General features: G+C 40.2%; 1 protein-coding gene across 11 annotated transcripts in view; it reads left to right on the top strand.

The window, feature by feature from the left end:
- Positions 1-310: 310 nt before the first annotated feature.
- LOC126457505 (protein muscleblind-like) overlaps positions 311-19,659 on the top strand; it is a 611,133-nt gene continuing 591,784 nt past the window's right edge. For 4 of the 11 annotated variants that reach the window (XM_050093838.1, XM_050093834.1, XM_050093828.1 and 1 more), the window contains exon 1: positions 311-549. The gene's annotated coding sequence lies outside the window, so the exon portion shown is untranslated. The remainder of the gene's footprint in view (positions 550-19,659) is intronic. The other 7 variants (XM_050093840.1, XM_050093841.1, XM_050093835.1 and 4 more) reach the window with 4 other exon arrangements.

Raw genomic sequence — 19,659 nt, 5'->3', positions numbered from 1 at the left:
ACTGTTCAGCCGATCCGCGGATAACGTTGCACGGCACGGCATCGAGTGGTGCAGCTCGACAAAAATTAATCTTTTCTGTTCCCAACTTCCCTACCTAATGAATCTCGCTGGTCGTTCATTTTGTTGTTGGATGGTGAAGCAGTCGCGCATGGAACGACTTCTTTTTTCCTTTTTTTTTCAGCGTTCGTCCTCTCCTGCCGTCCCTCCGCTTCGCCCTCCCCTCCAGCGCGCGGCGCTCCCCACCACTTCGGCAGTTTCCCTTCTTCCTCCGCATTCAACGCTATACGCCGAATTAATCCGAACGGAGCAGCCGATGTCGCCCGAAGCAAAGGCTTGGGGATTTGACTCTGCCCAGCGGAGTGCCGTAGCAGTAGGTTCGTGCTTGCTAGGTGGCTGGCTGGTTGGAACTTTGTCCCCGTTGTGCGTGTTGTATTCATCAAATTTACTGTGTTTTATCTTCACCGCCGCTTGTGCTGCTGCTGCAACGCCAATGGAGAAGCCTTTTAAGCTTGTGCTATCATTCTGAACCTATGCGGCATTTTTGTACAGGTTAGTTGTGCGAGTACCTACTTGTTTCCTACGTTTTTTCAGATTTTTTTCAGGTGCTTGTGGAAGAAGATTACAGTACCAAACAGAAATTTTGCGTTTGTCGCCTTCTTTCAGCCGACTGTAACTTTTCACGACGGAGCGTCAATTGAAATTTCGTGTGTGAGAAAACAGTGCGTTGACGAAATAGAGACAATTATTTAAAGAGAGCTATCAACGAAATATATTCTGCCCATCGTGAAAGTGATTAAGTGAATTTTACAGTAAAGAAGGATGTGATGTGTCCGAGTGAAATGTGTTGTCAGCACACTATGCGACGTTTCAGTGATGACGTTTCGTGCAGACGTGTGATCCACGTAATGCTGATGTGATGATGCAATGAAGGAGATTATATAATGAAGTTTACGCAACGCCAAAATTGCTCTCTGTTTTCCTTCTCAAGAAAGTGAATGGAAACAACGCCATCCATCGAAACAGAAAGGATACGACCACGGTGATTCCCAGCTGTGATGTGATACATTAGTACTTTCACTTTTTGACGTCGGAAAGTGACAACGTTCACAACTATAGAATTCGCCAGATTAAACGATATGCAGCAGTTGAAAGAAATTATTTGTGCTTTTAGTATTCTACGTACATTCTTTAATCTTTTCGGAAGTTTTGGCTCTCCATCATGAACTCCATACGTAACAGTGATTGTAATTTGCTTTTTTCACTTGGGTGTAGCGTAGCAGGCATCGGATGTTCACCTTTAATTCACATTCATATCAGTAATTGAACTGGTAAATGTCTTAAGTTTGATTGCATGAATATTTTTTGCTTAAAACATTGAATGAAATTAATTGTTGCAAACTGTAGTGCTACTGTTGCTGCATTGTGTATGCGTAAAATTTGCTAGCAGCTCCGTTTTCTATTTATTTTTTTAATGTTTTGCGCAATCTCTGAAGACTTCATAAAATGAATCCCACCAAGAAATATTGTAACTTCTGATACAAAATACTCATGCCGGGATAAAGGTCAAACGCCAGATGTTAAAATGAAGAGAACGTGTCTTTACCTGCTTCGATTGTCATAAAATCAGGACACACACACGAATAAAAAAGTAAGATACAACAGAAGTAAATTAAAGGTGAAATATTTTTCTTCTTCCATCAACTCTTCATTCTGTGTCGTATGGTTCTAACTTTGAAATACTTTAGAACTTTCTTGCTTGAATAAGATTTGTCATCCACATCTCATTTTCTACAGTACACGAGAAATGTCATCAGTAAAGGCTCTAAACATTTCAAAGTAAAACATATGCTATGCGTGTGGAATTATTACGGAGAGTATCGCATATCGGGAATCATTTGAACTCTTCCGTTTCTGAGCATTCTGTTTGATTACAAAATGACGCTCTAGTTCATTAAAACCATGCGCATCGTTCAGAAATGATTTGATTCTGAAGTGCACATTCATTTCATAGCGAATTTTTCTTGCTAAATTTTTGAAATCAGCCTACTACTTTTCATTGCTGCTTTCTCTGTAGACGAGCAAATAGATATAAAAAACTGTTTTTAGGGTGTGTCAGGGAAAAAATACAAATCGTAATCGTTGCATGTTTGTCCGTTTGATTAGAATATGACGTTCTGGCTCATTAAAATGATGCGCATCATTCTGCAATGATCTTATTGCAAGAGTGCAACGCTTTAGTAATACTTTTGATGAGACCTATCACTGCTTGGCAATTCTGGCGAAATATATTAACATTTACTAAATCCGCATTTCATGTAAAACACATACATAATAATTAATTATTCGATTCATAGATGTGTATTCTTTGTTTTATTATGGGTTGTAAGGTTTCAAAATACATTGTTTTGAATCTCCAAAACAATGCATAATGTAGTTAAGTCTTCTTCAGCCTAGCCCATTTCCTTTTGTAATAAACAATATCCACCCACGTGTGTTATCACCATCGATTTTTAATGTCGGGGGAAGTAAGACAACTTGTTATTTTTATAATGACAGAAAGATAAATGATTGTAATTAATTTTTCAGTTTAATTTGACAGTGTCGTTTCTGCGAGTATGTTACTGCAACTGAGTATGTTTCGTCAAATTTTTTGTACTGCATGTTTTAAAATCAACTACATATTTTCATTACTGATTTCCGTCTCAAATAGCGTTTAGGAAACGTGTAAACGTACCTTTACGTAGAACAGGAGCACGTGAGATAACGTCAGATTTATTGATAATGATTGGGATAGCTAGTTGTAAACATTATAATCAACGAAAGGTGTTGTAACTGAACTTCAGCACTGTTTCTGCATATTGCATATAACAATATTTTCTACTCTTTGGTGTTGCATTGTCGAAACACAGCTATGTTCATATTCGCTTCAACCTGTTCTTATCTCATCATGGAAGAACACTACGCTCTATTCTGAAATTATCAACAAATTTTAATCATGTTGATGTAAACTTCCATTTTTTTCTGTATGTTTGCCTTAACTGTCCCAATTCATGTCTTCTGCTGTACAGTATTATAGATATAACCATCACCGACGAAATACTCATGGCGTCGTGCAGTAGGGAAAAAATATAAGACTCTTATACAAGTATAAAAACAAATAATGCACCTGGTTTGACAAATAATGATAATTTCTTAATAAACAAGAAATTGCACCACCAACTGCTAAACGTGTTTGTATGTATGTAAACGTAACTGCGTTTTGCACAACCCAAGTTCAACGTAGAAAACATAACTTTATATAATCTGTAATTTTATTGAACACTTAATACTATGTCTTTGAAAAGCTGTTCATAACTATCAGTGTGTTAAATAACTGCAGTAGCGTTCAATGTTAACTCCATTTGTCAGCACTTGTGTGTAAACTAATTTGTAACTGCGAGTAGAACATTTACTATTGCTCATAACCGAATACCTATTACGAAATGAGTGATGGGTACGGAAAACAAGTGAATGTGCCAATGAAGGCAAGCAAGGCATCCATGAAAACAACTATCAGTCTTTGTCTTTCAAAGAGTGCATTCTGTTGCCCAAAACCGAGTCTCTCAGACATCTTATTTTTTTCTTTATTGGTATTTGGAGTCTTTCGGATTTTGTGATTTGCTTTCCGCCTGTAGCTGTTAACTGCCTTACTGAAATCAGTGTATCATATCGAGCATGTATCATCAACAGGATACCTGGCTGATAATACAAAAGGCAAAAATTGTTTACAGATGTTTAAATCCCTTTCTTACGATAGGCTGGCAGATTAGTTAAAACAACATAATTATCATGGGTTGGTTTGACTTTATCTCATAATAATTTACATCCTGAATTGTGGTACACAAGACACACAAATGTTCAACAAGATTTACACGACCTCGACTTTTAACAGTGTCCTGTTAGTTAAAGAAAAAAGAAAAGAAAAAAGCTGTAATGGACGTACTCGTACTGACAAACATTGAACTATACGTATATAGTCGTTGATCCTAAGCAACTTAATTCCGCAGCACAACCACCTTTTCTCCTTACAGACGAAATTTTTTGGCATAATTTGTTATGTTATTGGGTTTACTCGTTTTTCCTAGAATACAACGTCGTTATTGCGTATGAATTTGGAATTAAGCATTTTTGCCCGAAATGTTTCTTAACTGCGTCCATACTTATGAATACCATGACAATTTCATTAAAATTTTCCATGTTGTGGTCATAGACCCATTTGTTCATATAGATTGCTTCATCTAATCTGAGCCACGGTTTTCGGTTGAATTTAGTGTGACAGTTTGTGCGCCCTACTAGACAGATAAGGTTCGCTACGAAGTCATTTATAAACAAAATATTTAACTCCGTATTTCAGGAACTGCTCTCACACTATAGAGAAATCATTGGAAAAGCTGGCCTTGGCGCTGGAGTACAGGTTGTGTTTTTACTTCAGTGGCTCTTAGCTGGTACAGTATCGATTCACGTGTCTACGAAACTGTTTTGAGCATATGTTATAGCATAAAAAATTCATTATTTTATGCGATAAAAATGCACTAACAAAATTCACCACTACTGTCGAATATTAGTTAGCATTTCTTAATACAAAAGGAAGTTTTTACCTCACTGTTTTCACTTATCGTAATTGTTATTGTAAGGAAAAGACATTACAAAGTAAACCTACAGTGTCACTTACATTGTTCACATCACAGACGAAATGAAGACCCTGCCCTTTATTGTATCTGGAATAAAGAATGTGTCTCGAATTTTTGTGCTTGTATAGGACTACAATATCGCTGTACCAGTATCTTAATGGAGGATGGACTGAATTTGTCGAAATGCGTAAGTCAGTCTCCGCTATCTCTAGGTTGCAGTTTGCGGACAGTTTCCAAAGATAACAAACAGCTATGCGGGCAGCAATGCTTTTAAAGTTCATTGTAGGGAAGCCCGTATTATTGGCAACTGTTTTGCACCATCTCTCAGCCACAGTTGAAGAGAGACAACATCATCAGTAGTACATCATCCACGTATATCTTAATTCACTGGTCGTATCCAACTTTCAGAGCTATGTGAATTACTTTAGTGCCATATTCGGTGAGGGATCCTTAATTTTAATCTCTTACTGGTCCCATAAACAGCGCATAGTGCGCAGTTGTTGCGTGGACACAGCCAGTGACGTAGGCGCGAGGTGATGTCATGCCGCGGATGTCGCGCCGACTGCGCGTCCTGTTCGCCGCTGCAAGGTTGGCAGCGCTGTCGACCATGAACGCGTTGTTGCGAGTTAGAAAGCGCGTGGGCGAGGCAGCTCGCAGCCTATGTGGGCTAGTGGTGGGCTCCGCTCACGTGCTGCCGCTGGCTTGCAACCTACGGGGAGCCCCAAGCTCTTGCCGCGTGACATTTAACCTCCAGATCGATTTCTGCCGTTCCCGTCCCGGGCCTTGCCTCTGCGCCCGCTCGCAAACCAGCCCCCGCCGAATCGATCGAATGGTAGTTCGATCTACGCAGCACGCAGGTGGGACAAACTGCTCTGATTCATTCGGCGTCGAAGGTAGCTTACAGTATACGACTAAACACTACAAACATTTGTGACGCTACACACCATCGCATTAATGGTCTACAACAACCTCCACAGAAATTATAGAGGTAAATTGCGTGGTCTTGACCTGATTGTTACAACTATACACAACGAATAGGGGGTAAGCATATTTTACCATTAACCTCTCGAGTTCCCAAAAGTTTACATAGTAGATCCTGATTTCGCCGTCTCCCTCGTGGCATATTCATTAAGGTAAAGACAAAGCTAAAGCTGCAGTTATCCTGAAGATTTGTTCTGAGCAGCACAGTGCTGTACTTGGCATGGCCTAATTGGTGATATGCCGTTGCCTTCCTCCGACTTTTTAACTGACTTATACAGCCAGTTCTAGGGGCAACTACTGTTTAAGTGGACTCCAAACGACGGTGAAAGTCCATTATGACTGTAATTCAGAGCTCCATATTGTAAATCCTCCACACAGTCTTTTGCCGTCTCCATCTGAGTAGGCGGTAACAATCACGGTTCAAGAGAAAACTCACCACATGTGTGCAGTAAAATAAAACTTCCTCTTTCGACGTCTGTTTACGTCGTTAGGCGAGTTCTCATCAATAAATCCATTTGGTAGTTTTTGTGTACTATTCTCGGTTCTGCGTAAATCAGGATAACGCGAGAAGACAGCACAGGCTGGTTAAATAAAGAATTGAAAAATTAACTGGGTAGTGCGTATCATATCAAGTATGTCGGTTAATTGTACAAAAATGTGGTGAATCGTAACCTTTCATGTCAAAAATACTGCAGAATGAATTTAAAAAATTGTATTTAATTATTCCTGCAATTACTGACGCCCGTGGCATTCGGAAATAGGTAAATTAATAATATCAAATTTTCCGTAATTTTTGGGCTTGCAAATCGAGAGATTCAGTATCGAAAATTAGCGTGTAACAAGCATTTTCAGTATAGTATTTCAGTTTACACTGTATAAAATTGTCCTGTTATGACAACATTTTTCCAAGAAAATAAGGTTAATACACAGGTCGGAAGTTTCACTGACAAAAGAAGAATGATTCAAATGCACCTGTCAAGTGATTAGAAGTGGAAACGTAAGTCCAAAAAAGCGTACACACTTGAATTATCAGGCTCAGATATCACAGAGAAAAAAGTGGAAGTTCTTCAGTGTTGATCACTGAATATACTTTAATAGACATAACGCGATGTTATTCAGTTTATAATCATCAGAACCATTTTATAGTGTACAAGACCGAATCTTCTACGGTAGACGACTTTCGATTTGAAATATCTTGAAGCGTACACGAACTCTCAAAATGGCTGTTGGGTAAGGTGTTTTCAAAACTGCATATGTTTTGTTTAGTTTGTGTTCAGCGTCATAGTTGAATCGTTTTAATTTTACTATAAGGGAATTCAGAGTCAGTTCGAAATGCATATAGACTGCATGGACTGAATGTTTTCTGGTTTTTAAGTGCGTATTACTTTGTACCGTGCGCGTAACAGTAAATATAAAACAGATCAAAAATAAATATAAATCGCAAGGCATCTACATAGGTTTCCATTTCTAGTTGTATCACAGAATAGACATACAGAAAGTGACGTTTCACCGCTCGCGTTGACAGAAAACAAGTGAAAGACGCTGAAGTGTCGTTCACTCAACATCCGTGGTTCACTTCTTTTTTACACGAATCTCGCTCAGTTTAATTGAGGGACAGAAAATAGGCAGACGTGACAGTGAACGAATTGGAAAGCACGTAAATACTTTCGTATGAGCGTAGTTAACTCTTGAACTCGTGTGGCTTCCTGCGTTACATGCAGGTCAGTGACGAACCGACACAATTGGTAATTCAACTCTCCATTTTTTCCGTTCCCGCGTCTTTTATTTCCAGCTCCTTTGGTGATATTTTGTGTGTTACTTCTTAATCGTAGAATTTAATTTATAGTGCGTGATATGGTTTTGTATAGCCAAGGATGGAAGGACTGAAGCATATATTTCTCACGATATCTGTCTCATAAAATACGGAATAGTGGTTCTGTTGTACAAGAAGGTTTGAATGAAATCGGCCTTTAGTTAAAGAAACTATTCTGGAATTCATGTAAGGAGATATATATCGAAAACCTGTATCGAGGTAACCAGAAGGGAGATCACCGTCTAATACGAAATCACTGCATTAATTACTCCTCTGCCTTCTATCGTCATTATCAAAGACTAGCGTAGTAAAACAAATAGCTCACAGGTAAATTTAAGCGAGATGACTGTAAGGAGAGTACATAACTAAGGTGAGTAGTAGGATTACTTCTCGTAAATTGGTGGTTGATTTGATACTTAATGATAATAGGAACCATCACAACTGTATTAATGTATATTTAATATGTCATGAATGGTTTCGTTCTATGAACATCATTAAGTGACCTGCAGTTGGAAAAACAAAAGTCAGGTTAAACGCTATTAATTTACACATAACAAATAATATGCAACTCACACTACCAACAACCTTGATAAAAAAATCCTCCTCAGTGCTAATAAGAATCAGCTGCATAGCTCAAAATGCTCAAGGGTGTTTATTTGATACATTTCTGAGCACCTCAAGGACGTTATAGAGCAGCTATCTCTACTCGTACAAAAATAAGACAAACGGTTGCCAGAAAAATTGTAGGTTTTTAGAGTAACAACTAAAATTAACGGTTGATAAATATTAATGGTAATCACGCCAGCAAAATCATACAAACGGGCACCCCTAAGCCGCACAAAAGCAAAATAATTGAAACTAGGTTTGCATAAAACATATTGTGTCGCGTTATGAAAGTATCTCAGCAGAATTCAAATCAGTTTATCCGACAAATGTGTCTAGTTAATTGCCTACAGGAATGAATGATCGTGCTCTTCGTTAAATGCATCATAAAAGTACAGTAAAAATTACAAAACAAAACTAGACAATATTGCTTCGGCTAACTTCGAATTGTTCATAATTTTAAAAAGTGAATGAACTATACTCGCATAAGAAGAGATAGGCCCTATTGTTGAAAGTACAATGTAAATTATTAAACAAAACCTAAAACAATCTAGGATGGACTTGACTGTGTGATCCATCAGTCAGACTGCAGTGCTATAATAAAAGTGAACGTGGACTATAGACTGAAACAATGGCAGATAATACCCCTTTGTATAGTTTCCAAAAATTCCTCAGGAATGTATTCCAGAAACATCACGAAATCTCCTTCCACAACTTTTCCCTCAGAAAACTTGACGAGGATTTTGAAATCGTCGGCTGTAGTGGAGGGACTACTCGTCAAGAAACATTCTAGCTGCCCTCTTGTCAGGATACAAATGCAGTCTTTTAAATTATACGATTATTGCGGTGAGTGTACTATTCACTACGTCGCCGCACTACCGAGGATTATAGAGCAACGCGATATCCCGATTGACGTTGTGTAAAATGAGGAACGCCAAAATTAGGTGCTTATTGACAGTAACCGCAGCTTCCGAAGATTCAGCATCTTTCCTGCACAGGTCAGTATGTTTCGGAGACTGATATCAAACGAGGGCAGATAGCACATTGTTTCTTCAACAGGTCTTCCTGGCCACAATATTTGTCATTTCAGTTCCCGTGTCACTTGTTATAAGATATAACGTCCTCATTTCCACCTGTTTAGAAAGTGATACGTTCCTAAACGATTGAAGGAAATTATCAAGCAGCGTCATTACCTTCCTCTTAGCTCTGTAGAAACGACAAATAAATGGTCACCGGCAAGGGACGTCGCTCACAAAACCAGTTCTTAGGTCGAAAACTCTAACCTAGTTGAACTAACTTAAAATATATATATATATATATGGAAAACCGCACAAGAGCGAGTAAGACCCGCGCTCTCAGGGTTCTGAACCAACTTAATTATGTATATAGATGATAATAAATTTCGTGTGGCTCAATGGCATGGTGCAAGACTTTCTATAGGACGCCACTTCGGCGACTTGCGTGTCCCTAACCTACCCGTTATCCAACGGAAGAAAGGGGAGGCTACAGTTTGACGCCGACTTCTAACACAGTGTTGTTTCCGGCGACTCTTCACATCGTTGAGATAGGAAGGCTAGCTTAAACGAAGACTGAAAAATCCGTGGTCCGACCGAGATACGATCCCTCGATTTCCCGGTTTCCAAGCACACGTTTTACCACTGAGCCACCAGCCCCGAGCATCTACGTAAGCGGTTCAGCTACAGATTTTGATGACCGTGTTTTCGTGTGACGTGTTGTATATGGCGGTATCTTTTGAATGCACTGACTTAGAAGTTTACATTTTTTTCACCGCAACGGACCGTAGAGCTTACAATTTTACACAAATTTCAACTTAATATCTCTATCCGTTCCTGAAAAAAAGGGGTCTTAACAGATGGACAGACAGACTAACGGACAACCTATAATCCTTTCGTTCTTTCCGAATTAGGTATGGAACCATAAAAATGGACAACATTCAAAGAAGACTTGTGCTGTTGTTCAGCGGTTCGTTTTGTCAGCAAGAGAATGTTATAAAATTGCACACTGCGCAACGAATTGTCTTAGGATACTCCACAACTTTACCGTCAGAATTTCCCGCGGTCGTGTTCCTGTACGAGTCAAAAACATATCGCTTCATCCAACTCATATCTCGCGTAGTTATCACGAAGGTATACTTAGAGAAATCCGGGAATTTACAGAGGGGTACCGACAATCTTCCTTCCCGTGCACTGGTCACAAATTAAACACGCGGGGAAAATGTCGCCTTACTGCGGTCTAGTGGTGTAGGTTTCGTTTCCTTGATGATTTAAATAACTTGTAGCGCAAGTGTGTGACTTTTCTTGTTTTGCATTTTTCAGTATGACAATGAAGCACGGACTGACAGTAGCTCAAGGCAGCCGGTACAGAATGTGACCGAGAGTGTATCGGAGCAATATTTATCACAAAGTATCATTACCAAATAATCTCGACTGTAATGAACTGATTGTACGGTCTTATTTTATTTTGTGACCCAGAAACATGTCAACAGAATGACTTTAAAAACTTGATATAAAAATATGTTGTCTTAATACAAAATTTAATTTATATTTTCGTACTCAGCAATATGTGTGAACATTTGGACAGCAATACAAAGTATTTCGATGATATTTACAGTATTTTTGTTGAGTTCTGCTGCAACCATATGAAGATGGCATATAGATTGTAAGTCAGAGTCATCCCGTTTGAAAAAATGTTAATAGGCGTTGTTATGTGAATTTGCCCAAGAAATTTAAAACATAATTTTTCTATGTGGTTAGTAACGTATATATGAATGAAAGACAAATGCAGTAATGAATAGTTACCGTTTAAATACGGAAAATTACGAAATGTTTACGTGAGCACTTTGTACATATGCAAACTAAACATTTAATGGTGTTCTTGTTTTCTTGTGGTTGCCTCTCCGACTTGCAATGGCAATTAAACTTGCAGAACTATGTGTTAAAATTGATAAAATGTTGTTAGTACGTTGCACGCTTTTCAGTTAAGACAGTTCTGTACTGAGAAGATAACTCCTTTGATCCTTGTTATCTCAGTAGATACATGATAACGTCAAATCCCACAGCAAATGTTGTTTTCTGGAGGGTTCTGCGTAGACGAAAATCTGTAACGTATTAAATGTGTGGTCATATTGACGCTGTATGTTTTTCTGTTAACTATGTGTTGTTTCATATGGCTTTGTTCAGAATGCTGGAAATATTGCCTGTGTCGGTACTTATGAAATGATCATGACGGATGAAAATCATTTCATCCGTATTACTACACCTCGTTCGACAGCTTCTGGTCATAACACCATAAATGGGCAATACTAATAGCTGTGGTGGTTTCTATTAATCAATAACATTGTCACCTGTGGTGCTCAACATTATCAAGCTTATTTCTTATGAAATGAGTTTTTCTTTCATTTGATTTTTATGTAATTCTGAAATCCCTATGTTTTTGATAACACTGTGCCTACAGTTCAGGAATTTACGAAATGCAGTGATTACAAAAGATCAGTTACGGGGAAACAGGATCAGTACACTAGAGTCCAGTACATATGCGTGCTTTCAGAATTCACTATTACGCTGTATTAATTTTAGATGAAATGTTGACAATATGATTTATAGGTGCAAGGCCACGAGGGCCACTTGCTTCAGGAGAGGCGATTATTACCTCCTGACTTTAATAGAAGTTGTATTTATTTAGTTACCCGCTCATATTCCATGATACAGCACGATCCAAAGAGGTCATGGAAAGAGAAGCCATATACAGGCTGTATAAAAACAGTAACACAGCAGGCTAGAAGACGTCTACTCCGGCAACATTTTCCAATCATAGGTCTGAAATGCACAAGCCATTAAACGACACAAAACCACCGACAAGCGCGCGGAATGTTTGTCCGGTAAGCGAACGTGTTCGGTTGTGTCTGGTCTGGCAGTGCTGCGGTTTTGTCCAACTTGCTACTGTCTTATATTGTGGTTGTTGTCAACTTGGTAGTGATATTGGAGGCGGGAATTTCGAACATTTGTTGTAAAATATGTGATCTGAGTTCAAAAATTTTGCAATTTCATTTCTGTTCTCTTTTCAGTCATTGCCATAGTTAGTTTACATGCAGACATTCGTCGCTGGTTGGTTACCGTTTTATGACCGTAGCTCCACGGCGATATACTTACGACATAAGGACAGATGGAAATTTCGCTCGATCCGACTTCTCTTACTCTCCCCTGAGATCATTATCAGTTTGACGTTTTAGCAGGTTGATTTTCTCCACCCTGTCTATAAACAAGAATAACGAAAATAATTAAAAAGGAAATATAAAAAGCCGAAATGAAGAGTTTTGTGAAAGTAAATAACAAGCTCCTCGTCCAGGCCTTGAGGACCTAAAGGATGTAGAGTGGCCGCCTTTCATACTATGTCTGGCATTGTTAAGCGGATGCGGTATGGAGAGGCATGTGGTCAGCACACCGCTCTCCTGGGCGTTTCGCAGACTTTCCAGACCGTTAAGCTGCTACTGCTCGGTCAAGCAGCTCCTCAGTTAGCGTCTCAAGGATGAGTGTTCTCCGTACCAGCCCTCCCATCAAGGAAAAATGTTTGGCAGTACCGGGAATCGAGCCCGTTCCTTCCACAAGATAAGCATCTACGCTGGCCACTCAGCTACGGAGGCCGTACATAAAATAAACACGATGGGTTTACGCCAAACTGGGAGGAATAGCAGTACAGGAACATTTTACTTCAGATGCAAAAACCGGTACTTTGCCGCTAATTTTGTTTTCATTCTGCTGGATCTTTATTGAAAACAGAACATGCAAAATAAAGCCTAACATTTTTAATAATCTTTCAGAATAAAGCATAATTTTTTAAATTATTGTTAATGAAATAGTCCTTCTTAATGGCCCTGCATTATTAACTATAGATATGTTGGAGGAGCGTATTCTCAGAGATACCAGATTTCAAAATGTGACAAGTTATAAATTCCTTACATTTTTACACGGCTTGTACATCTAAATGTACAGATGTACATACAAGGTGGTTATAATTAAACTTTAACTATTTGAGACCCCCCCCCCCCCCCCATGAAAAACGTGCGACCATAGGACAGGCAACCTTTGTAGAAACATTTGTAAGTACATGCGGAAGAGAAATAACGAATACACCATTGAAAGAAACATATTTTAACTTCCACATGAAAGAGTAATGTTTGTCAATTGCGTACCAAGTTTACGTTGCATGTTACAAACGTTGCTCAACATGACGACCTTCTGCATTCACGACAACCTGGAACCGCACTGGAGATACCATTTCACAATCGTTCGCAGCACTTTTCGAGCGGTGGGCCATGGAATATTCAGCTGACACGACAGAATACAGCTAGTGCGCTGTTTGAAAACCTCACTTTCTGTCCAGCATTCTCACCCATGTCAACAGTAATTTCTTCGACAGTTTGTGACGCAATTGACTGTCGATCTCTCCAGAGGCGATTCCCAAATTGCCGGTTAATTCGAATTTTCGAATCATGTTCTTCAACCCTGTGCGGAAAGAGGACCTCTCCGTATTTCTTTAATGCATCGATACTTTAATGCATAATTAGACCAGCTTTACGAGTAAAGTCCTACTCACCTTGTCCAGACCCATGTTGACTGTCTGCAACTGTAATGCATACTGATCCTTGTGTTTCAACCCTGCGTCGCCGGATCAGTAACGGCGCCTAACGGCAAGTGGCGACACTAACGATGATAACAACTAGAATTTCTCTCTACCAAAATTACAGTCTGTTAGTTTTGGTAGATCACATAAATGATGTAGTAAATGGTAGAATTACCGGCAGTATTGGTAGAATTGATAGGAAAAGAAATGCAAATGAATGTATGCGGGAGAAACAGGGAGCCGACGAATTCTCTTTGTTGTTTCGGCCAATGAGACATTTTCGTTTTAGCTTATCAGGTCGTCATTTATTATTCGCTACGAACCTGTGTTTCTTTCGTTTGTGCCTTGTGCCCAACGTATATTTTATGGCTGGCAATGCCAACACGCAGGGACATATAGAGCTGCTGATCGAACAAACGTCGCAGAACCGTGCAATCACTGCTTCGACGGCGCATAAAGCCATTCAGGCGGATACAGCCGTGTTTAACAACGTGCGCGCTTTTAATTGTGGCGCGGGACGGCGAGACGTGGCGAGTGGGAAATGGACGGCCGGGCAGACGGACAGTGCTGGCCGTGTCGGCCCCCAGGGTTTCCTGGCCACGTCACCGCGGCGCCCACCCGCACATTGATTGGACTGTCGCCTGACCCCTTCTCTCTGATAGATGGTTTGCTTGCATTTGCTTCTCTCGCGGAAATTGTTTGCATTCCTGTCGCCAAGTGCGCCGTGCACGCAAGACTGCGTCGGTGACCGATGTACCCCGAAAAACCTGCTGGCTTCTCCGTAACAAGATTTTAAGTAGAGTGCTCATCTCATTAAAGGGCACGTTACTGGTAACCTACTAACGTGAACTCGTCGTCTGACTCAAATAATTAATTATTTTTTGCGGGAAGAGAGGAAGGACGGAAGACTAGGATTTAATCTCCCATCCCCGACACGGTCGTTAGAAACCGTAGCTCACCTTCGGATTGGGAAAATGCAGTGTAAAAATTCGACCGTGGTTGTTTCAAGCGAACACTAACAGCATTTGCCTTTGGCAATTTGGGGAAACCGGGGAAAACCTAATCTGCATGGCCAGTCGGGGATTTGAACCCCGATATTCTCAAATGCGAGTGCAGTGTCTTAATGCCTGCGCCACTTCTCTTGGCATTTTTCTTTAATAAACTTCTCCAATGTCACACGTGTCTCTTGTTTCACTGCTGATAAAGGTGATGATACAGGTACAATTATCTTTCAGTCTTCGATGAATACGAAAAATTGACGCAACGTATCGCCTCCATGAAACACACTATCCTGCTTCGCCACTGCTAACGTAGATGAGTAATTTCCCTTTCTCACGTGTAAATGCATACCTATAATACGACAATGTACGAAAATGATAGGTGGTGTAGTAAGTCATTCACTGGATTGATATGTATAGTGTGATTCACAAGACCGACAGAGGATCTCAAATTGATTCCATATTTCTTAATTTCCAGAAGTCTTTTGATACCGTTCCTCACAAGTTTCTTCTAACGAAAGCGCTTCCCTATAGCGTACCGTCTCAGTTGTATGACTGGATTCGTGATTTCCTGTCGAAAAGGTCGCAGTTCGTAGTAACTAACGGAGTCATCGAATAAAATGTAACAGATACCCGGCGATCGCAAGGAAGCGTTATAGGCCTTCTGCTATTCCTAATCTCTATAAACGATTTAGGAGACAATATGAGCAGCTATTAGAGTGTTTGCACATTATGCTGTCCTTTGCTGTCTCGTAAAGACATCAGAAGGTAAAAACAATTACAAAATGGTTTACATGAAACATCTGTATGTTGCGAAAAGTAGCAATCGATCCTAAATAATACAAAAGGTGTGGTTCTCTACATGAGTATTAAAAAGATTCCTTTAGATTGTTACACAATAAATCACACAAATCTAAAGACTGTCAGTTAAGCTAAATACGAATAACAATTACGAACAACTTAAACTGGAAAGACCACGTAGCTGATGTTGTGGGGAAGCGAACCAGAGTCTGCGTTTTGGTGGCTGGACACAAGGAAGATAGAACAAATTCACTAAAGAGACTGCCTACACTACACTTTCCCGTACTATTCTAGAGTATTACTATGCTGTATGGGATTCTTACCAGATAGAATTGACGAAGGGTACTGAAAAAGATCAAAGAAGGGCAGTCGTTTTGTACTATTGTGAAACAGCGGAGAGAAGCTACGGGTGCGATACGCGAGTTGCGGTGCCAATCGTTAAAACAAGGAAGTTTTCGGTGCTGCGAGATCTTTCACGAAATTTCAATCTCCAGCTTTCTCCTCCGAATTCGAAAATATTCTGTTGACGCCCACCTTCACATGTAGAACTAGTCATTGTAATAAAATATGATAAATCAGAGCTGGCACGGAGAGATTTGATTGTTCGTTTTTCCCGCGCGCTGTTCGAGACTTGAACGGTAGAGAAATTGTGAGAAAGGGATTCGACGAACTCTCTTCTAGGCACTAAAGTGTGAATTGCAGAGTAGTTATGTACATGCAGGTGTAGAGTTGTAATCCGGAGGTCGTGCGGTCCAGCTACAACCACTTAGCACAAGGTTTGTATACCATAAGGCGAAAGGGACCCTCTTGAAACCACAGTTTAATGGGGCGAAATGTTCTGTCGCAGATGGTGACGTTGTTTTGGCTCGTAAAGACAGTCTTTATTGGACTCGTCATCATCACATGTAAAGGTACAAATACCACCTGTGAGTACCAATGCCTACTTTTGTCGTTATGACTGAACAGTTGAGTGAAGAAACTGGAGAGGCTTCAACTGGGGATCTGCCTGTGATTGGGCTGAAACGGTGCGAAATTTCATCCCCGTAAGCGCGACACAGGAAATACACGCTGAACATTTGGCTTCCCGGGAGGTAACATACTAAATCGCACGCACATATTTCCGGCGTAGGCTCGGTAGATGAGTTTCCATAAAACTAGATTATTGCTCCTGTGTTCTGCATGTAGTCTTGTTGGTGCATATCTGAAGATTTGTGAACGTAACGTTAATGTTAGACCCAGAACACACTGCCCAAGGATACTCACAGCACGTGAGACGGTTCGTGCGCTACATAATCCACTTAGGAAGGCACCAGGCTTTTGTACGCTAGTGGGCTACTTGCATTGAATATAGTGGGGGCCAATCAAAACACCCTTTCCAAACAACATTGTGTGTACAAAGTGCAACTTCCAGCTGTGCGTAAAGGCATCACTGCAATTTACTTGTGGTGTTTAGAAATGTAGAGCTTTCTGAACACGCAAGTAAAAGTAACAAGAAGTAGGACACAATAAAATAAGAAGGTAGAAACACTAATAAAGAAAACCATTAGATCCCAAAGTGCAGAAAATAAATAAATACTGGCGATTAGATACTTTTCGGATTGCCCCAACTTAGTGTTTCATACTAGATTTTAGTTGCGACGGATCCCCAGCCAAGATAAACTTCTGGAAAGAAATTAGTTTCATTTAACCTGCTTGCCAAGAGATGTTGCTGCACACAGTCCAGTGTTCCCTCACACCAGTAAATACCTTGGATATGTGGTACTGTTTGTACTGAACCGGACGTCATGGTACAGCTCTCAATCTCAACCATGAACTTGTATGACTGGAATTCAGAAGTTATGACTGTTGAACAGGTTAAACATTTTGCTTGAAAACGGCTACACAGACGAAACGTTGTAGTATACAAAATAAAAATAAAATGGATGTAAGAACAGTCAATTCAGGAAACTAATTTCTTTCAAGAATTTTGTGATGAAGTCGATACTCAGTTGGACGTTGGTGTCTCTTTCAATCATAGTGTTTCCGCGCACCAGCACTTATATTGGTGCATTACAACTATTGAAACTAATAGTAGGCAGGACAAGCATTGTAATGTCTTTCATTACTGTTTGTGCAATGTTTGGATAGTAACTTTCACCACTGTGTTGGCCTTACGTTGATTGAGCTGTCACTTTTACCGTTAAGGAGTTATTAGTTACTACACTGAATACAGAGCATCGTCAGCGATCCACAAGCTCGAGCTCAGCTCTTCGACTTCAAAATGTAGCTAAAAGGAAAAATTACCTTAAGTTCTGGCGTAGGCTCGGTGATCGTTTTCGTTCCGTGGCTCTCCCAGCTTCCCCTGTTCGTCATGGTTGCCTGACGCTTTATTTTCATTGCCGTCCCAGCGTAGAAAAGAGGACCAAAATGTATCCGACGTGCTTTTCTTGCGTCGAGTCGCCGAATCAGTTGTAACCGAGAACGCATTCTCTACGACTTGCATACACTTTTTTCTTTTCTGGAGATGCTGTCACGTCGCTGCCCTGTAACTAATGCCGTTTAGTTTCGGAGAAACTTTACTCACTAGAGCTAAACTTACGAGTAGGAATCTCCCAGTTTGTGTCACAGATACAGTATGACCTGTTTGCCTTTCTATAGTACATGTTACACAGACATAAGTAATCCTTACAGATACAAATCAGTTTCTGTTAACTAGATATTTGCTTCTCAAACACTTTTGTGAGAGCTTCGGTCTATTTCTAATAGTTAAATGAATTATTAACATGGAAGTGTGATGAAATGTTGCTCAACTGCAGACTTAACATCGATGATATTGTTTCTCTTCAAGAACAGTTTCTACTTATTATGCTTTTATTTCATTCCATCAACATTTTATCCCCGTTCCTCATAAAATATTTTCTTTATCCTTGTATGTCTGTAATTCTCGTAATGATTGACATACCAGATATACATCGCCATTTGATTTTTCTTTTACTACTTCTAACATCCTTTCCAAACGAACATTTATCAACAAAAGTGAGAAGGCAATATTCTTGTGTTCATATAAATTTTTTGGCGCTACTGCGATGGAGAATGTGTATTGTTGTTTGTGATACTTGCTGGAAAAAAAAAAAACTTGACGCATTCAAGGAGGAAGAGGAGATTAGTAATTAAACTCCCGTCGACAACGAGGTCATTAGAGACGGAGCAAACTCTCGGATTAGGGAAGAATGGGAAAGGAAATGGGCCGTACCCTTCGAAAGGAACCATCCCGGCATTTGCCTGAAGCGATTTATGGAAGCCACTGAAAACTTAAATCTGGGTGGTCGGATGCGGGCTTGAACCGTCGTCTTTCCGAATGCGAGTCCATTATGCTAACCACTGCTCCGCCTCGCTCATCTTGGCTCAGTAAGCCTATAGTTAGTTACAAAAATTCCAAGATTGATGCACAAGGGAATCCTACGAAGAACACATAAATTCTATTGCTTGTAGGAGCTCGGATATTTCTTTATGTTAAGACGGCTCAAATGGTTCAAATGGCTCTGAGCACTATGGGACTCAACATCTGTGGTCATCAGGCCCCTAGAACTTAGAACTACTTAAACCTAACTAATCTAAGGACATCACACACATCCATGCCCGAGGCAGGATTCGAACCTGCAACCGCAGCAGTCGCGCGGTTCCGGACTGGGCGCCTAGAACCGCGAGACCACCGCGGCCGGCAAAGACGGCAAATTGTGTGGTGCTGTCGAGTAATTACGCTTCTTATGTAGATAACATCCATCAAGGCGAAATTAATCTTCTTCATCTCTGCCTGAGGTTAAGAAATTCGGATCAGAAGAGAAATACAACGGTTTCTCGAGAGCCAGGAAGGGGGTTTAGATTATAGCTTCCAAAGGTGGTAGACTGGATTTGCGCAGGAAGAGATATACTCGAAGATAGTGCACAATGAGAGACTCACACCCGAGAAAATCTCACAACACACACACACACACACACACACACACACATCGTGCATTAAAACAGCTACGGTAAACATTAAATAAAATCCTCTCATTTTGCGAATTGCAGTACGTATTTCTGCCTCTCTTCTTTTAATCGCTTCTCTTCCTTCCCTTCTTCAGACGATGTAGAGAACGATTCTTGCACGTTGTGGAGGACCCGAAGTTAAATA

Source organism: Schistocerca serialis, chromosome 2 (assembly GCF_023864345.2).
Source record: "Schistocerca serialis cubense isolate TAMUIC-IGC-003099 chromosome 2, iqSchSeri2.2, whole genome shotgun sequence".
NCBI classification, from domain to species: Eukaryota; Metazoa; Arthropoda; class Insecta; order Orthoptera; family Acrididae; genus Schistocerca; species Schistocerca serialis.
Note: the sequence above shows the minus strand (reverse complement) of the source record. Positions and strands in the feature narration are given on the sequence as shown.